The sequence below is a fragment of the Pongo pygmaeus genome, chromosome 6, assembly GCF_028885625.2.
Source record: "Pongo pygmaeus isolate AG05252 chromosome 6, NHGRI_mPonPyg2-v2.0_pri, whole genome shotgun sequence".
Taxonomy (NCBI): domain Eukaryota; kingdom Metazoa; phylum Chordata; class Mammalia; order Primates; family Hominidae; genus Pongo; species Pongo pygmaeus.
Genome location: NC_072379.2, coordinates 145030938 through 145047573, shown reverse-complemented (window position 1 = coordinate 145047573; position 16636 = coordinate 145030938). Strand labels below are relative to the sequence as shown.

The 16636-nt window shown below is 42.0% G+C and overlaps 1 non-coding gene across 1 annotated transcript; it reads left to right on the top strand.

Annotated features, from left to right (window-relative positions):
* The first annotated feature begins 14991 nt into the window (after window positions 1-14991).
* Window positions 14992-15095, top strand: LOC129041781 (U6 spliceosomal RNA). The gene has a single exon (XR_008503931.1). It is a non-coding gene; the product is annotated as a U6 spliceosomal RNA (small nuclear RNA).
* The last annotated feature ends 1541 nt before the right edge of the window (window positions 15096-16636 follow it).

Sequence of the window (16636 nt, the reverse complement as noted above, 5' to 3'; positions counted from 1 at the left end):
TTCTCCCACTTTTTAATAGCTTATGCCTTTTTTGCCTTTGGTTTTTTTTGGTTCATTTTAAAGCAAAAATCTCACAACATGTGATACCTGGAAACACTGTAACCTAGTGGTAAGACCATAGACCCTGGGGACACAGATTGGCCATGTCTCTTCTCCTGTCTGAGCTTTAGTCTCCTATTTTGTGGTCATGAGAACTGAAGATCTGTCCCGAAGATTTGATAAGATAGTAAAGTGCTTCACATAATACAAGACATATAAATACACAGTAAATGCTTCCTCCTTATATTTTTATTGATTGATTGATTGAGACAGAATCTTGTTCTTTTGCCCAGGCTGGAATGCAGTGGCGTGATCGTGGTTTCTGCAACCTCCACGTCCTGTGTTCAGGCAATTCTCCTGCCTCAGCCTCCCGAGTAGCTGGGATTACAGGTGCCTGCCACCATGCCCAGTTAATTATTGTATATTTAGTACAGACGGGGTTTTACCATGTTGGCCAGGCTGGTCTCGAACTCCCGACCTCATGATCTGCCTGCCTCGGCCTCCCAAACTGCTGGGATTACAGGTGTGAGCCACTGTGCCCAGCCTGTCTTTTCTCTTCACACCCACAGTTCATGATGAAATATTAAATATGTACTAGTGGATATTACTTTGCTGAATATTGCCTAGTGAATATTAAGTATTCTCACCTTTCAGACATGAACGTATGAATTCAACAGGTGAAGACTTACAACTTGATAAATCAGCTTCGTGAGGTACGTCTTCAGTCTTAAATCATATTAGGAGATTATGTGAAGTAATTAACACTTAACATTGATTTAATGGTAGCTTCCACATGAAATAGTATGCCTCTAAGTATTAATTATGTCCTAGGACAGGAGAATTCATGTTGTCAAAATTCTCATACTCTCTAGAACAATAAACTCATTTTCTTTTTATTAGTAAATATTGCATTTATGGGTGGACAAAACTGAAAGAACAATATTTGTTCTACTTTTGAGATGCAAGATTCATCTGGCATAATGCATTGAACAGGTTATTATTGAAGTCTACACCAGTCAACTGAATAAGCATTCATCAAATGTCCATGATATGCAGGACATAAGTTTTCTTTTAGAGTATGGAACCATGCATATCATCTTCTAATTAGATGATTTAGTTAGATATGTTTTTAAAGAAATAGAAATATAATTGATTGTCTTGTTTTGGCTCTGGAGTGGAGTGGGGACGAAACAGAATGGATTCACACTGTTTAGATTTACTAAAATGGAAGGATTGCAGCAAGATCATATCCCTAGTCTCCCCGTAGCAAATGTAACCTGCTAGCTATTTTTGTTTTGTTTTGTTTTGTTTTTTTGTAAGTTGAAGTTTTGTTCTGTCGCCCACGCTGGAGTGCAGTGGTATGATCTCTCAGCTCATGGCAAGCTCACCTCCTGGGTTCAAGCGATTCTCCCTGCCTCGGCCTCCTAAGTAGCTGGGATTACAGGCCTCTGCCACCACGCCTGCCTAATTTTTGTATTTGTAGTAGAGTTGGGGTTTCACCATGTTGGCCAGGCTGGCCTCGAACTCCTGACTTCAGGAGATTCACCCGCCTCAGCCTCCCAAAGTGCTGGGATTATGGGTGTGAGTCACTGCACTTGGATTTAATGGGATATTTCACTACAGACTTTGGTAAACAGAATATTAGCATTTTTGGTGTTCTTTTTATTTTACTCATACTATTTTTCTTTGGACTCAATCACAGTAACAGAATTAAAGATCAAAGTGTAAAAGTTAAAGACCAGTACAGATTCAATAATTATTCTTTTCTACATACTGTGTTTAAATGATATCCCTTTTTCTTTTTGTTCTTATAGCTCGAGCTGTAAAAGCCAAAGGTCCGGTGATGATCCCATACCCTTTTTTCCAGTCTCATGTTGAAGATTTTTATGTAGAAGGCCTTCCCAAAGGAATTTTTTTTTTTTTTTTTTTTTTGAGATGGAGTTTTCACTCTTGTCACCCAGGCTGGGGTGCAATGGTGCAACCTTGCTGGTCACTGCAACTTATGCCCCCTGGGTTCAAGAAATTCTCCTGCCTTAGCGTCCCAAGTCGCTGGGATTACAGGTGCCCACCACCACACCAGGCTAATTTTTGTATTTTTAGTGGAGATGGGGTTTCACCATGTTGGCCAGGCCAGTCTCGAACTCCTGACGTCAAGTATCTTCCCTCCTCGGCCTCCCAGAGTGCTGAGATTACAGACGTGAACCCATGCCTGGCCAGGAATTTTGTTTTTTAGGAAGGCTTTCTACTAATGGAATTCCTGGCCTTGAGAGGATATTACTTTCGAAGGAAAGGATATTTTTGTTATTAGAAGGTAAGATTCTTGGATTCTTATTGGACTGTTATCTCTGTTACGAGTAATCCATCTTTAGTCATTCACCACTAGGGTTGTATTTAATTAAGTCTGAGTTATTTTATGGTGGTTTTGTTTTGTTTTGTTTTTACTGAATTTTGTTCTCATTGCCCTGGCTTGAGGGCAATGGCGTGATCTCAGGTCACCACATTCTCTGCCTTCCGGGTTCAAGCAATTCTCCTGCCTCAGCCTCCTGAGTAGCTGGATTTACAGGCATGCGCCACCATGCCTGGCTAATTTTTTGTATTTTTAGTAGAGATGGTGTTTCACCATGTTGACCAGGCTGGTCTAGAACTCCTGACGTTGGGTGATCCACCTGCCTCGGCCTCCCAAAGTGCTGGGATTACAGGCATGAGCCACTGTGCCGGGCCTGGGCCTGCTTCTTTCTCTTTTTCTTTTTTTTCATTAGCAGCTTAAAATTGGTGCCTTATTCAGACACAAGCAAAAGGACATTAGCCCAGCTTTGGAAATAGGTGTGAGCCCATATATGATTTTCCTAGTTTCTCCTCCCCCTTTGCTTTTTGCTCTCTTGTTAGTATGTTAATTGTTTTCACTCTCTGAATCTTTTTTCCCCATTTCTTTGGCAGACATTTTTACTTGTCTTGGAAGAGTAGGTAAAGAGCTGTTTTTAGGACTCTTTGAAAGGGTACAGTATGGGTGACAGTCTTGGCTAATGGTAACATCCAGGGAGCTGGGGTCAGCGTGAGCTGGAATCACTTCAAATTAGCAAAGCACTGGCACTCAGTGGCAGGAATACAAGTGACTGCAAAGTGTTAAACACATCTGGAAAGGGATACTGACATCATCCTCAGAATCTGTGGGGAGTTCACATAGCCAATTAAGACCCATTCCTCTTTGACCCTATAAAGATTCTTTAAAGAATAGTACCCTTAGTGGTTTTCTAGCCAGCTTGCCTGCTCATTTATCTTTGAGGACAACATGCCTTGTGGAGCTCCACAGGCCCCAGAGGGGTATGGATTCTGCATTTGAAAGTGCTGAAGCTGAGAGACTGGGTCTTGGTGGACCCCAAGAGGTCTGTTTCTCCTCTACTCATTGTTCCTTTTTTTCCCAGCAGCTGGCATTGCTGTTTAAGTGGGTTGTTCTTTGCTGTTTTAAGTTGTTTCATAGTGGTGTGTCAGGATTTGGGTTTTCTGAATACTTTCCAAGCTGGTGACTTGAGTGGTGGTTAGGGAGGAGCTGTTTTAGGGCTGTTCTGGAGCTATTGAGGTCAGGTGTCTAGATACTCCCAGCTTGTCTGTTGAGGAGAATGCTGTTCTCATTGTGCTGCCTTTGGTGGTGCTGTGTGTGGCTCTTTAGATGTGGGTGCAGGTGAGCTGGGGGAGTTAATGAGATCTTTTTTAGGTGCTTTTGATAAAGTAGCCTGCACTACAGGATTCATTGTGACTTTTTTCCTTAACCTGTGCATTTCTCTCTGCTAGCTTTTGCTGTCTTTCTCATGCCTTTGATTTTCCCAGCTCCTCTTGGTTGAATTAACATAAGTGCTCTGCTGTGGTTTAAATGTGTCCCCCAAAGTTTATGTGCTGGAAACTCAATCCTCAATGCAACAGTTGGGATGTGGGGCCTAATAAAATAGCCTTCATGAATGAGTTAATGTTGTTATTGTGGTAATAGATTAGTAATCACAGAGTGGGCTTATTATAAAACAGAGTTCAGCCCCTTTTGCCCTCTTGCTTTCTTGCAGTCTCTTTTCCTTCTGCCTTCTATAGTGGGATGATGCAGCAAGAAGACCCTTACCAGATGCAGGCCCCTCAACCTTGGACTTCCTAACATCCAGAACTGTTAAGAAATAAAATTTATTCCTTTCCTCTCCTTTTCTTCCTCCTTTCCCTTCTCCTCCCTTTTCTTCCCTTCCCCTCCCTCCCTCTCTCCCTCCCTCCTTCCCTCCCTTCCTCCTTCCCTCTTTCCCTCTTTCCCTTCCTTCCTTTCCTTCCTTTCCTTCCCTCCCTTCCCTCCCTCCCTTTTTCCCTCCTTCCCTCCTTCCTTCCTTTTTTCTTTCCTTCCTTTTTTCCTTTTTATAAATTATGCAGTCTGTGGTATTCTTTTATAGAAGCATGAAATGGACAAAGACTCCATTTTCAAGAGCAAGCACTTTTGTAGTTTCTGAGCGAATTATGACTGCAAAGGAAGTTCTATAGGTAGCCTCAGATCCACTACCTAGGAAGCATGCTACCAAGCAGACCTAGGATCTAGGATTTGATCAAGTGCTGGGCAATATGATACCTCTGCAATTTAGCACCTTCTTTTATACCTCCAGTTGGCTCAGCCCATCAGGGCTAAAACTACCCCTCATATCCTAGTGTCTCTTGTAGGCAGAAGCCTTGCCTAAACCCTAAGCTGCTTGGCTCACATTCTGTCTTGTGCTTTTTTTGTAGGGGGTTCAAATATACACAAAAGAAATATGTTGAACCTCCATGCACCCAACCCGCAGATTAAGCAGTTACCTTCATTTTTCCAGATTTGTTTCATCTGCTTCAATCTCCCTAAAAATTTATGTTTGTACAGGAAAAACCGAATAAATAGCTAATTCTCCACCCTACCTCTCATCTTAAGTCACTTTTCAGAGTAGGAAGTTAGTGAGCTAGTAACCTTCTCTCTAATGACCAGTAGTTTTTTTTCTGAATACCATTATGAACTCATAGATTATTGTTTGCATTTGATGTATTTCAGGCCATTGCAGTCTTTATTGTTTTGGATACTTACATTGTCTCATCTAGGTTAATAATTATCTCTTCAAGTTGACTTTCATGTCTTTTTGACGTGATCCTGTTGGACTTTGATGGCTTCCTTGCTTTCTGGCAAAAAAGATGTTCCAGGATCAATACACTGCACCATACATGGAGTCAGCCATTTCTCTAGGGAACCTTGATTCCTTTTAGTAGAGAACACAGTTTGAGGTCTTGGACTGAATGACTTTTGTGAACCTCCTCTCCTGAGACTACAGCCTGCATCCCTGCATATAGCCCATTTGGAGCTCTTGCTAGGCACCAACAGATCTCCTAAAACTGCTATATAGTTCTGCCTCACTCTTACAAAGATTCATCTCTTGAGAGTTTTGTGCTCTACCCCCAGATGTGGTCTTTCTGATTCTGAAGCTTTTGCTTCAGTCACCCTGAATTTTGCCAGCCCTATGCATGCTATACCTTGGATTGCCAACTTGCCCTCCCTGAAGCCAGTTTCTCTGGTTAGAATAGTTGCCCCAACCCATGCCTAATACTCTAGTAAACAAGGTTCTACCTGGGCTTAGGTTAGCTTTTGCTCCTTTGGGCCCTGTGTTCTACCAGCATTCCATTTATCTGAAACTCTCCCTCACCTTAAGAACTTATCTGTTCTTTAATGATTTACTGCTGCTTCCTGGGTTCGAAAGAACCCAGTTCAGGAGTTTCTGTTTTAGTTTGAGATCTTATAGGCCTGTCTCATCAGGTTGGTGTCAGCCCAGCTAGGATTAGGCAGAATTGGGTGGGGGCTGTAGTGCATTTTTGGCACAGCATGTACCTGTCTGACTAATTCTCTTGTCTTTTCTTTCCTGTTGCAATTCATGGGTCTTAGCATCTTCTGAATGGTGTTGAGTAGGTCATCCTGTTGATTTCCTGCTAGGGAGTAGCATACTCTGGCTCTGTACCATTGGCCAAGGGACTTAAGGATAGATGAAGGGCTGCAGTTTTGTTAAATGGAACAATATGAAGAGATGGCATTGTAAAAAAAAAAAAAAAAAAAAAAGGCTTGGCAGCAGGGCCCATTTGGATGGTTGGTCCTTGGCTCCTGTGTTGATATAGGCAGATCCTTGACGGGAATTTGGAATGATCCCAAATATTGTAGATCATTGGTACATCAAGTCATCCTCAAGGTTGTCTGTGTAACAGTCTTGAATGATATTTTGTCAGTCTTTGGAGATTCTCTGTATAGGGTTTAATCATTTAGTTATTTCAGTTGAGCCTGTTTAGTTTCTTTGCAAGGAGATAAGAAATGTGAAAGAGATGCAGACATTAGGTAAAAAAGTCAGGAGCCTTGTTTCCCCACCCTCTACTTGGGTTCTGGAACTGGACTCATAGGTGAGTAGTGAGGAGCTGGGCCCAAGCACATGAATCCTAGATCTAGCTCTGCTTTGCGCTCACTCCAGTTCTTGTGTCAAATTCACTTCAAGCCACCCAGAGTAGTATGTAGAGGAGTCACTCAGGACCGTGCTTATACTTCATTATATCAAATAGGAGATCCAGTAATTTATAGCCTATTATTTCTGGAGTCTGGAGATGGCTCTGCATAAGATTTGCTGAAGCAAATTTTATTACATTAGAAGAGAACCTAGCTGGCTGCATCCTACACTGGAAGCTTTTAGATGCTAATAAGGAGGTCATGTAAAGGGCACAGAATGACTCTGGAATCCATTCCCCGCCAAGAAAGAATAATGACATTCTATGTTGGCCTCTTTTCGTTTCCCTTTGATTTTGAGTAATAAATTCTCTCGTCACTTCCCAGCTGAACGGTTTGGGAGTCTCTATTCCCTAGAAAGACTCTGGTCACATACCCATCAGATTAAATTAGGTGAAAACTCTTTGGCCTTCATCAATGTTGAAGGATTTCAAAGGGCTAATGGAAATTCTTTTTTTTATTATTTTTATTATTTATTATTATTTTTTATTTATTTATTTATTTTATTATTATTTTTATTATTATTATTATTATACTTTAGGCTCTATGGTACATGTGCGCAATGTGCAGGTAAATTACATATGTATACATGTGCCATGCTGGTGCGCTGCACCCACCAACTCGTCATCTAGCGTTAGGTATATCTCCCAATGCTATCCCTCCCCCCTCCCCCCACCCCACAACAGTCCCCGAAGTGTGATGTTCCCCTTCCTGTGTCCAAGTGTTCTCATTGTTCAATTCCCACCTATGAGTGAGAATATGCGGTGTTTGGTTTTTTGTTCTTGCGATAGTTTACTGAGAATGATGATTTCCAATTTCATCCATGTCCCTACAAAGGACATGAACTCATCATTTTTTATGGCTGCATAGTATTCCATGGTGTATATGTGCCACATTTTCTTAATCCAGTCTATCATTGTTGGACATTTGGGTTGGTTCCAAGTCTTTGCTATTGTGAATAATGCTGCAATAAACATACGTGTGCATGTGTCTTTATAGCAGCATGATTTATAGTCCTATGGGTATATACCCAGTAATGGGATGGCTGGGTCAAATGGAATTTCTAGTTCTAGATCCCTGAGGAATCGCCACACTGACTTCCACAAGGGTTGAACTAGTTTACAGTCCCATCAACAGTGTAAAAGTGTTCCTATTTCTCCACATCCTCTCCAGCACCTGTTGTTTCCTGACTTTTTAATGATTGCCATTCTAACTGGTGTGAGATGGTATCTCATTGTGGTTTTGATTTGCATTTCTCTGATGGCCAGTGATGGTGAGCATTTTTTCATGTGTCTGTTGGCTGCATAAATGTCTTCTTTTGAGAAGTGTCTGTTCATGTCCTTCGCCCACTTTTTGATGGGGTTGTTTGTTTTTTTCTTGTAAATTTGTTGGAGTTCATTGTAGATTCTGGATATTAGCCCTTTGTCAGATGAGTAGGTTGCGAAAATTTTCTCCCATTTTATAGGTTGCCTGTTCACTCTGATGGTAGTTTCCTTTGCTGTGCAGAAGCTCTTTAGTTTAATTAGATCCCATTTGTCAATTTTGGCTTTTGTTGCCATTGCTTTTGGTGTTTTAGACATGAAGTCCTTGCCCATGCCTATGTCCTGAATGGTAATGCCTAGGTTTTCTTGTAGGGTTTTTATGGTTTTAGGTCTAACATTTAAGTCTTTAATCCATCTTGAATTGATTTTTGTATAAGGTGTAAGGAAGGGATCCAGTTTCAGCTTTCTCCATATGGCTAGCCAGTTTTCCCAGGACCATTTATTAAATAGGGAATCCTTTCCCCATTTCTTGTTTTTCTCAGGTTTGTCAAAGATCAGATAGTTGTAGATATGTGGCATTATTTCTGACGGCTCTGTTCTGTTCTATTGATCTATATCTCTGTTTTGGTACCAGTACCATGCTGTTTTGGTTACTGTAGCCTGGTAGTATAGTTTGAAGTCAGTTAGTGTGATGCCTCCAGCTTTGTTCTTTTGGCTTAGGATTGACTTGGCGATGCGGGCTCTTTTTTGGTTCCATATGAACTTTAAAGTAGTTTTTTCCAATTCTGTGAAGAAAGTCATTGGTAACTTGATGGGGATGGCATTGAATCTGTAAATTACCTTGGGAAGGATGGCCATTTTCATGATATTGATTCTTCCTACCCATGAGCATGGAATGTTCTTCCATTTGTTTGTATCCTCTTTTATTTCCTTGAGCAGTGGTTTGTAGTTCTCCTTGAAGAGGTCCTTCACATCCCTTGTAAGTTGGATTCCTAGGTATTTTATTCTCTTTGAAGCAATTGTGAATGGGAGTTCACTCATGATTTGGCTCTCTGTTTGTCTGTTATTGATGTATAAGAATGCTTGTGATTTTTGTACATTGATTTTGTATCCTGAGACTTTGCTGAAGTTGCTTATCAGCTTAAGGAGATTTTGGGCTGAGACAGTGGGGTTTTCTAGATATACTATCATGTCATCTGCAAACAGGGACAATTTGACTTCCTCTTTTCCTAATTGAATACCCTTGATTTCCTTCTCTTGCCTAATTGCCCTGGCCAGAACTTCCAACACTATGTTGAATAGAAGTGGTGAGAGAGGGCATCCCTGTCTTGTGCCAGTTTTCAAAGGGAATGCTTCCAGTTTTTGCCCATTCAGTATGATATTGGCTGTGGGTTTGTCATAAATAGCTCTTATTATTTTGAGATATGTCCCATCAATACCTAATTTATTGAGAGTTTTTAGCATGAAGTGTTGTTGAATTTTGTCAAAGGCCTTTTCTCCATCTATTGAGATAATCATGTGGTTTTTGTCTTTGGTTCTGTTTATATGCTGGATTACATTTATTGATTTGCGTATATTGAACCAGCCTTGCATCCCAGGGATGAAGCCCACTTGATCATGGTGGATAAGCTTTTTGATGTGCTGCTGGATTCTGTTTGCCAGTATTTTATTGAGGATTTTTGCATCAATGTTCATCAAGGATATTGGTCTAAAATTCTCTTTTTTTGTTGTGTCTCTGCCAGGCTTTGGTATCAGGATGATGCTGGCCTCATAAAATGAGTTAGGGAGGATTCCCTCTTTTTCTATTGATTGGAATAGCTTCAGAAGGAATGGTAGCAGCTCCTCCTTGTACCTCTGGTAGAATTCGGCTGTGAACCCATCTGGTCCTGGACTTTTTTTGGTTGGTAAGCTATTGATTATTGCCACAATTTCAGCTCCTGTTATTGGTCTATTCAGAGATTCAACTTCTTCCTGGTTTAGTCTTGGGAGGGTGTATGTGTTGAGGAATTTATCCATTTCTTCTAGATTTTCTAGTTTATTTCTGTAGAGGTGTTTGTAATATTCTCTGATGGTAGTTTGTATTTCTGTGGGATCAGTGGTGATATCCCCTTTATCATTTTTTATTGCATCTATTTGATTCTTCTCTCTTTTTTTCTTTATTAATCTTGCTAGTGGTCTATCAATTTTGTTGATCCTTTCAAAAAACCAGCTTCTGGATTCATTGATTTTTTGAAGGGTTTTTTGTGTCTCTATTTCCTTCAGTTCTGCTCTGATTTTAGTTATTTCTTGCCTTCTGCTAGCTTTTGAATGTGTTTGCTCTTGCTTTTCTAGTTCTTTTAATTGTGATGTTAGGGTGTCAATTTTGGATCTTTCCTGCTTTCTCTTGTGGGCATTTAGTGCTATAAATTTCCCTCTACACACTGCTTTGAATGCATTCCAGAGATTCTGGTATGTTGTGTCTTGGTTCTCGTTGGTTTCAAAGAACATCTTTATTTCTGCATTTCGTTATGTACCCAGTAGTCATTCAGGAGAAGGTTGTTCAGTTTCCACGTAGTTGAGCGGTTTTGAGTGAGATTCTTAATCCTGAGTTCTAGCTTGATTGCACTGTGATCTGAGAGATAGTTTGTTATAATTTCTGTTCTTTTACATTTATTGAGGAGAGCTTTACTTCCAAGTATATGGTCAATTTTGGAATAGGTGTGGTGTGGTGCTGAAAAAAATGTATGTTCTGTTGATTTGGGGTGGAGAGTTCTGTAGATGTCTATTAGGTCCGCTTGGTGCAGAGCTGAGTTCAATTCCTGGGTATCCTTGTTGACTTTCTGTCTCGTTGATCTGTCTAATGTTGACAGTGGGGTGTTAAAGTCTCCCATTATTAATGTGTGGGAGTCTAAGTCTCTTTGTAGGTCACTCAGGACTTGCTTTATGAATCTGGGTGCTCCTGTATTGGGTGCATATATATTTAGGATAGTTAGCTCTTCTTGTTGAATTAATCCCTTTACCATTATGTAATGGCCTTCTTTGTCTCTTTTGATCTTTGTCGGTTTAAAGTCTGTTTTATCAGAGACTAGGATTGCAACCCCTGCCTTTTTTTGTTTTCCATTTGCTTGGTAGATCTTCCTCCATCCTTTTATTCTGAGCCTATGTGTGTCTCTGCACGTGAGATGGGTCTCCTGAATACAGCACACTGATGGGTCTTGAGTCTTTATCCAGTTTGCCAGTCTGTGTCTTTTAATTGGAGCATTTAGTCCATTTACATTTAAAGTTAATATTGTTATGTGTGAATCTGATCCTGTCATTATGATGTTAGCTGGTTATTTTGCTCGTTAGTTGATGCAGTCTCTTCCTAGTCTCGATGGTCTTTACATTTCAGTATGATTTTGCAGTGGCTGGTACCGGTTGTGCCTTTCCATGTTTAGCGCTTCCTTCAGGAGCTCTTTTAGGGCAGGCCTGGTGGTGACAAAATCTCTCAGCATTTGCTTGTCTGTAAAGTATTTTATTTCTCCTTCACTTATGAAGCTTAGTTTGGCAGGATATGAAATTCTGGGTTGAAAATTCTTTTCTTTAAGAATGTTGAATATTGGCCCCCACTCTCTTCTGGCTTGTAGGGTTTCTGCCGAGAGACCCGCTGTTAGTCTGATGGGCTTCCCTTTGATAGTAACCCAACCTTTTTCTCTGGCTGCCCTTAACATTTTTTCCTTCATTTCAACTTTGGTGAATCTGACAATGATGTGTCTTGGAGTTGCTCTTCTCGAGGAGTATCTTTGTGGCGTTCTCTGTATTTCCTGAATCTGAATGTTGGCCTGCCTTGCTAGACTGGGGAAGTTCTCCCGGATAATATCCTGCAGAGTGTTTTCCAACTTGTTTCCATTCTCCCCGTCACTTTCAGGTACACCAATCAGACGTAGATTTGGTCTTTTCACATAGTCCCACATTTCTTGGAGGCTTTGCTCGTTTCTTTTTATTCTTTTTTCTCTAAACTTCCCTTCTCGCTTCATTTCATTCATTTCATCTTCCAGGGCTGATACCCTTTCTTCCATTTGATCGCATCAGCTCCTGAGGCTTCTGCATTCTTCACGTAGTTCTCGAGCCTTGGTTTTCAGCTCCATCAGCTCCTTTAAGCACTTCTCTGTATTGGTTATTCTAGTTATACATTCTTCTAAATTTTTTTCAAAGTTTTCAACTTCTTTGCCTTTGGTTTGAGTATCCTCCCGTAGCTCGGAGTAATTTGATCGTCTGAAGCCTTCTTCTCTCAGCTCGTCAAAGTCATTCTCCGTCCAGCTTTGTTCCGTTGCTGGTGAGGAATTGCGTTCCTTTGGAGGAGGAGAGGTACTCTGCTTTTTAGAGTTTCCAGTTTTTCTGCTCTGTTTTTTCCCCATCTTTGTGGTTTTATCTACTTTTGGTCTTTGATGATGGTGATGTACAGATGGGTTTTTGGTGTGGATGTCCTTTCTGTTAGTTTTCCTTCTAACAGACAGGACCCTCAGCTGCAGGTCTGTTGGAGTACCTGGCCGGCCATGTGAGGTGTCAGTCTGCCCCTGCTGGGGGGTGCCTCCCAGTTAGGCTGCTTGGGGGTCAGGGGTCAGGGACCCACTTGGGGAGGCAGTCAGCCCGTTCTCAGATCTCCAGTTGCGTGCTGGGAGAACCACTGCTCTCCTCAAAGCTGTCAGACAGGGACATTTAAGTCTGCAGAGGTTACTGCTGTCTTTTTGTTTGTCTGTGCCCTGCCCCCAGAGGTGGAGCCTACAGAGGCAGGCAGGCCTCCTTGAGATGTGGTGGGCTCCACCCAGTTCAAGCTTCCAGGCTGCTTTGTTTACCTAAGCGAGCCTGGGCAATGGCGGGCGCCCCTCCCCCAGCCTCGCTGCCGACTTGCTGTTTGATCTCAGACTGCTGTGCTAGCAATCAGCGAGACTCCGTGGGCATAGGACCCTCTGAGCCAGGTGCGGGCTATACTCTCCTGGGGCACCGTTTCCTAAGCCCGTTGGAAAAGCACAGTATTCGGGTGGGAGTGGCCCGATTTTCCAGGTGAGGTCTCTCACCCCTGGAAAGGGAACTCCCTGACCCCTTGGGCTTCCTGAGTGAGGCAATGCCTGGCCCCTGCTTTGGCTGGCGCAAGGTGCACTCACCCACTGACCTGCGCCCACTGTCTGGCACTCCCTAGTGAGATGAACAGGGTTCCTCAGATGGAAATGCAGAAATCACCCGTCTTCTGCGTCGCTCGTGCTGGGAGCTGTAGACCGGAGCTGTTCCTATTCGGCCATCTTCGGAAATTCTTCTAGAAGTAACTGCAACCTCCGACTTCCGGGTTCAAGTGATTTTCCTGCCTCAGCCTCCCGAGTAGCTGGGATTACAGGCATCCACCACCATGCCCAACTAATTTTTGTATTTTTAGTAGAGACGGGGTTTCACCATGTTGGCCAGGCTGGTCTAGAACTTTTGACCTCAGGTGATCCGCCCGCCTCAGCCTCCCAAAGTGCTGGGATTACAGGCGTGAGCCACCGTGCCCAGTTAAACTTCAGTTTTTCATGTTCCGTGCATAGGTCAGGGTCTTAGGGAGTGATTCATTCTGGCAGAACTCCCTGGATTTTAAGGCAGGTGTTCCATTTATTAATTGACAAAGGAGGCATATTTCTCCCCTGGTAACCCAAAGATTTAGGTCATTTTCCCAGAGACTCCATTTCCACTGTGAGGGTTCTTGGAAAACTAAGCAGAGGATGAGGAAAGTCTGTGAACAAGCTTGCTGGTCTCTCCCTGTCCTACAAAAGAGCATACCTCTTCTGTAACCAGAAGGCCCTTTTGATTAGTCAAGGCTGGACAGACTGAGATTGTGTGTGTGTGTGTGTGTGTGTGTGTGTGTGTGTGTGTGTGTGTGTGTGTGTGTGTGTGTGTGTGTGTGTGTGTGTGTGTGTGTGTGTGTGTGTGTGTGTGTGTGTGTGTGTGTGTGTGTGTGTGTGTGTGTGTGTGTGTGTGTGTGTGTGTGTGTGTGTCTTGAGACAGCGTCTCACTCTGTCACCCAGGCTGGAGTGCAGTGGTGAGATCAGAGCTCACTGCAGCTTCCACTTCCTGGGCTCAAGCGATCCTCCTATTTCAGCCTCCAGAGCAGCTGGGACTATACGAATGTTTTAACCGCACCCAGTTCATTTTCTAATTTTTTGTAGAAATGAGGTTTCACTGTGTTGCTCAGGCTGGTCTTGAACTCCTGGCCTCACGGGATCCCCCGCCTTAGTCTCCCAGTGGGCTGGGATTATAGGTATGAGCCACCTCACCTGATCTGCGATGATTTTTCAACAATGTAATTTCTCTTTTACAGAGCCACCTAAGCTGAAGATTCGCTTGAGAACAAGTACTGTCCTGTGGTTTCATGGCCTTTCTTCCATTTGTGGTTCTTGCGAAGTGGAATTTAAATGACATCTTATCAAGGTGGATAAACCCTAGTTTCCCAGTGCTGGAATATAGAAAATGGATGGACAAGTAAATCCCACTCAGCACCCATAGTCCAGGCATGGGGACCTCAACACACCTGAGCCCCAGACATCACCTTTCATTGTGAGTAGCTCTGAGATGACACTTCTGCTGTTCCCAATTCCAGCATTAATTGGATTAGATAGTTATTTTATGAAGAATTTTCATATGCCACAATCCTGACCATATCTTCAAGTGAACAGAAAAGTTCTATTAAAAAGTCAACCTTCTGTCTCACTCTGTTGCCCAGACTGGAGTGTGGTGGTGCAATTATGGCTCACTGCAGCCTCAACCTCCTGGGCTCAAGCAATCCTCCTGCCTCAGCCTCACAAGTAGCTGGGACTACAGGTGCTTGTCACCACACCTCACTAATTTTCCCATTTGTGTTATATGTGGATTCCACAGGACTGACTTTGAAAACTTGAGTATGCGTGGATTTTGGTATACACAGAAATGGGAGAGCTGGAACTAATCCCCCCATATACCAAGAGACTAATTGTACCTGTTTTTACAATTATACTGTAGGAGACATTATGTTCCATGACAATGGTAATTTTTAATGACAATTTTTAATTGAGTGAAATTACCATAAAAATAATAATAGTAGCAGCTAATATTTACTGAGCTGTGACTAGGTGCCTATAAATAGCATAGATTTTTAAATTTTCCATAATTCTTCCTTATTTCACTTAATCACTCTATCTTAAATTACTCATGCTTGCCTCAGTAGCACACATACTTAAGTTGGAACAATAGAGAGATTGGCATGGCCTTTGTGAAAGAATGACATGCAAATTTTTGAAGCATTCCATATTTTTTTAAAAAAGAGAAAAAAATTACGCCCAGATTTTCACTATGTTTGTGCATATGACCTTTTGTTTAGGTTGAATTATATCCAAAGATGAAATTTCCAGAATTGAGATTACTGTGAGTCACAGGGCATGAGCATTCTTATTACCCTTGATGTAAATTGCAAAGCTTTCAGGCATGGTGGCTGTCAGACTGTAATTCCAGCACTTTGGGAGGCTGAGGTGGGAGGATTGCTTGAGGCCAGGAGTTGGAGGAGGCAGTATAATGAGTCACTGTCTGTATGATTTAAAAAAAATTTCCAAGCTTTATCCTATAAGGCTTATATATATTTTAAACACCACTAATACTACAAGAAAATGGCCATTTCACTGCACCTTCGCCCACACAGGTATTATAATTTAACAAGTTATTTTCTGTGTGATAAATGAAGACCTCATATTATTACTTTGTCCCCCTTTTTTTTTTTTTTTTGAGACACAGTCTCGCTCTGTCGACCAGGCTGGAGTGCAGTGGCTTGATCTCAGCTCACTGCAACCTCTGCCTCCCAGGTTCAAGCGATTCTCCTGCCTCAGCTTCCTGAGTAGCTGGGATTACAGGCACATGCCACCATGCCTGGCTAATTTTTGTATTTTTAGTAGAAATGGGGTTTCACCATGTTGATCAGGCTGGTCTCGAACTCCTGACTCGTGATCTACCCACCTCGGCCTCCCAAAGTGCTTGATTACAGCTGTGAGCCATGCGCCCAGCCTATTTGTCACATATTTTATCTTTCCTTATGTTAGCTTATTAGCTTTATTTCTTTATTGTCCTTTTTTTTTTTTTGAGATGAAGTCTCGCTCTGTCTCCTAGGCTTGAGTGTAGTGGCACAGTCTCAACTCACTGCAGCCTTGACCTCCTAGGCTTAGGTGATCCTTCCACCTCAGTAGTTGGGACTATAGGCACATGCCACTATGCCTGGCCAATTATTTTTATTTTTTTATTTTTACTAGAGACGAGGTCTTGCTTTGTTTCTTAGGCTGGTCTGGAACTCCTGGCCTCAAGCAATCCCCCCACCACCCCCTCCCAAAGTACTGGTATTATAAGCATGAGCCACCATGCCTGGGGTATCTGTGTCTTTTCCATTTATTTATAGAGTTACTTTGTCTTTTACTAATTCAATGATCTGTTTAATCTTTTATTAAATTATAAAAATAGTAAATACTTTTAAATAAGTGAAAAATTTCCTTCACTCTTTAGACCCATAATCTTATCTCAGGAAATAATTGCTATTGAGAAAATGGGCCATATCCTTCAAGATACCTACATGGTGATTGAACATCACTTCACATTTTCATATTTCGTGGACATTTGTGCCAATACCTATTGATCTATCTTAATCCTTTTCATGGTTGCATAATATTTTATTATATGGATGTATCACAATTTACCAGTACCAGTCAACTGCTGGAGGCATTTAGGCTCCTTCTAATATTTGCTTTGAGCTCTTTATATAATTAAAAATTAACCCCCTCAGCCAGGTGTGGCAGCTCATACCTGTAATCCCAGCACT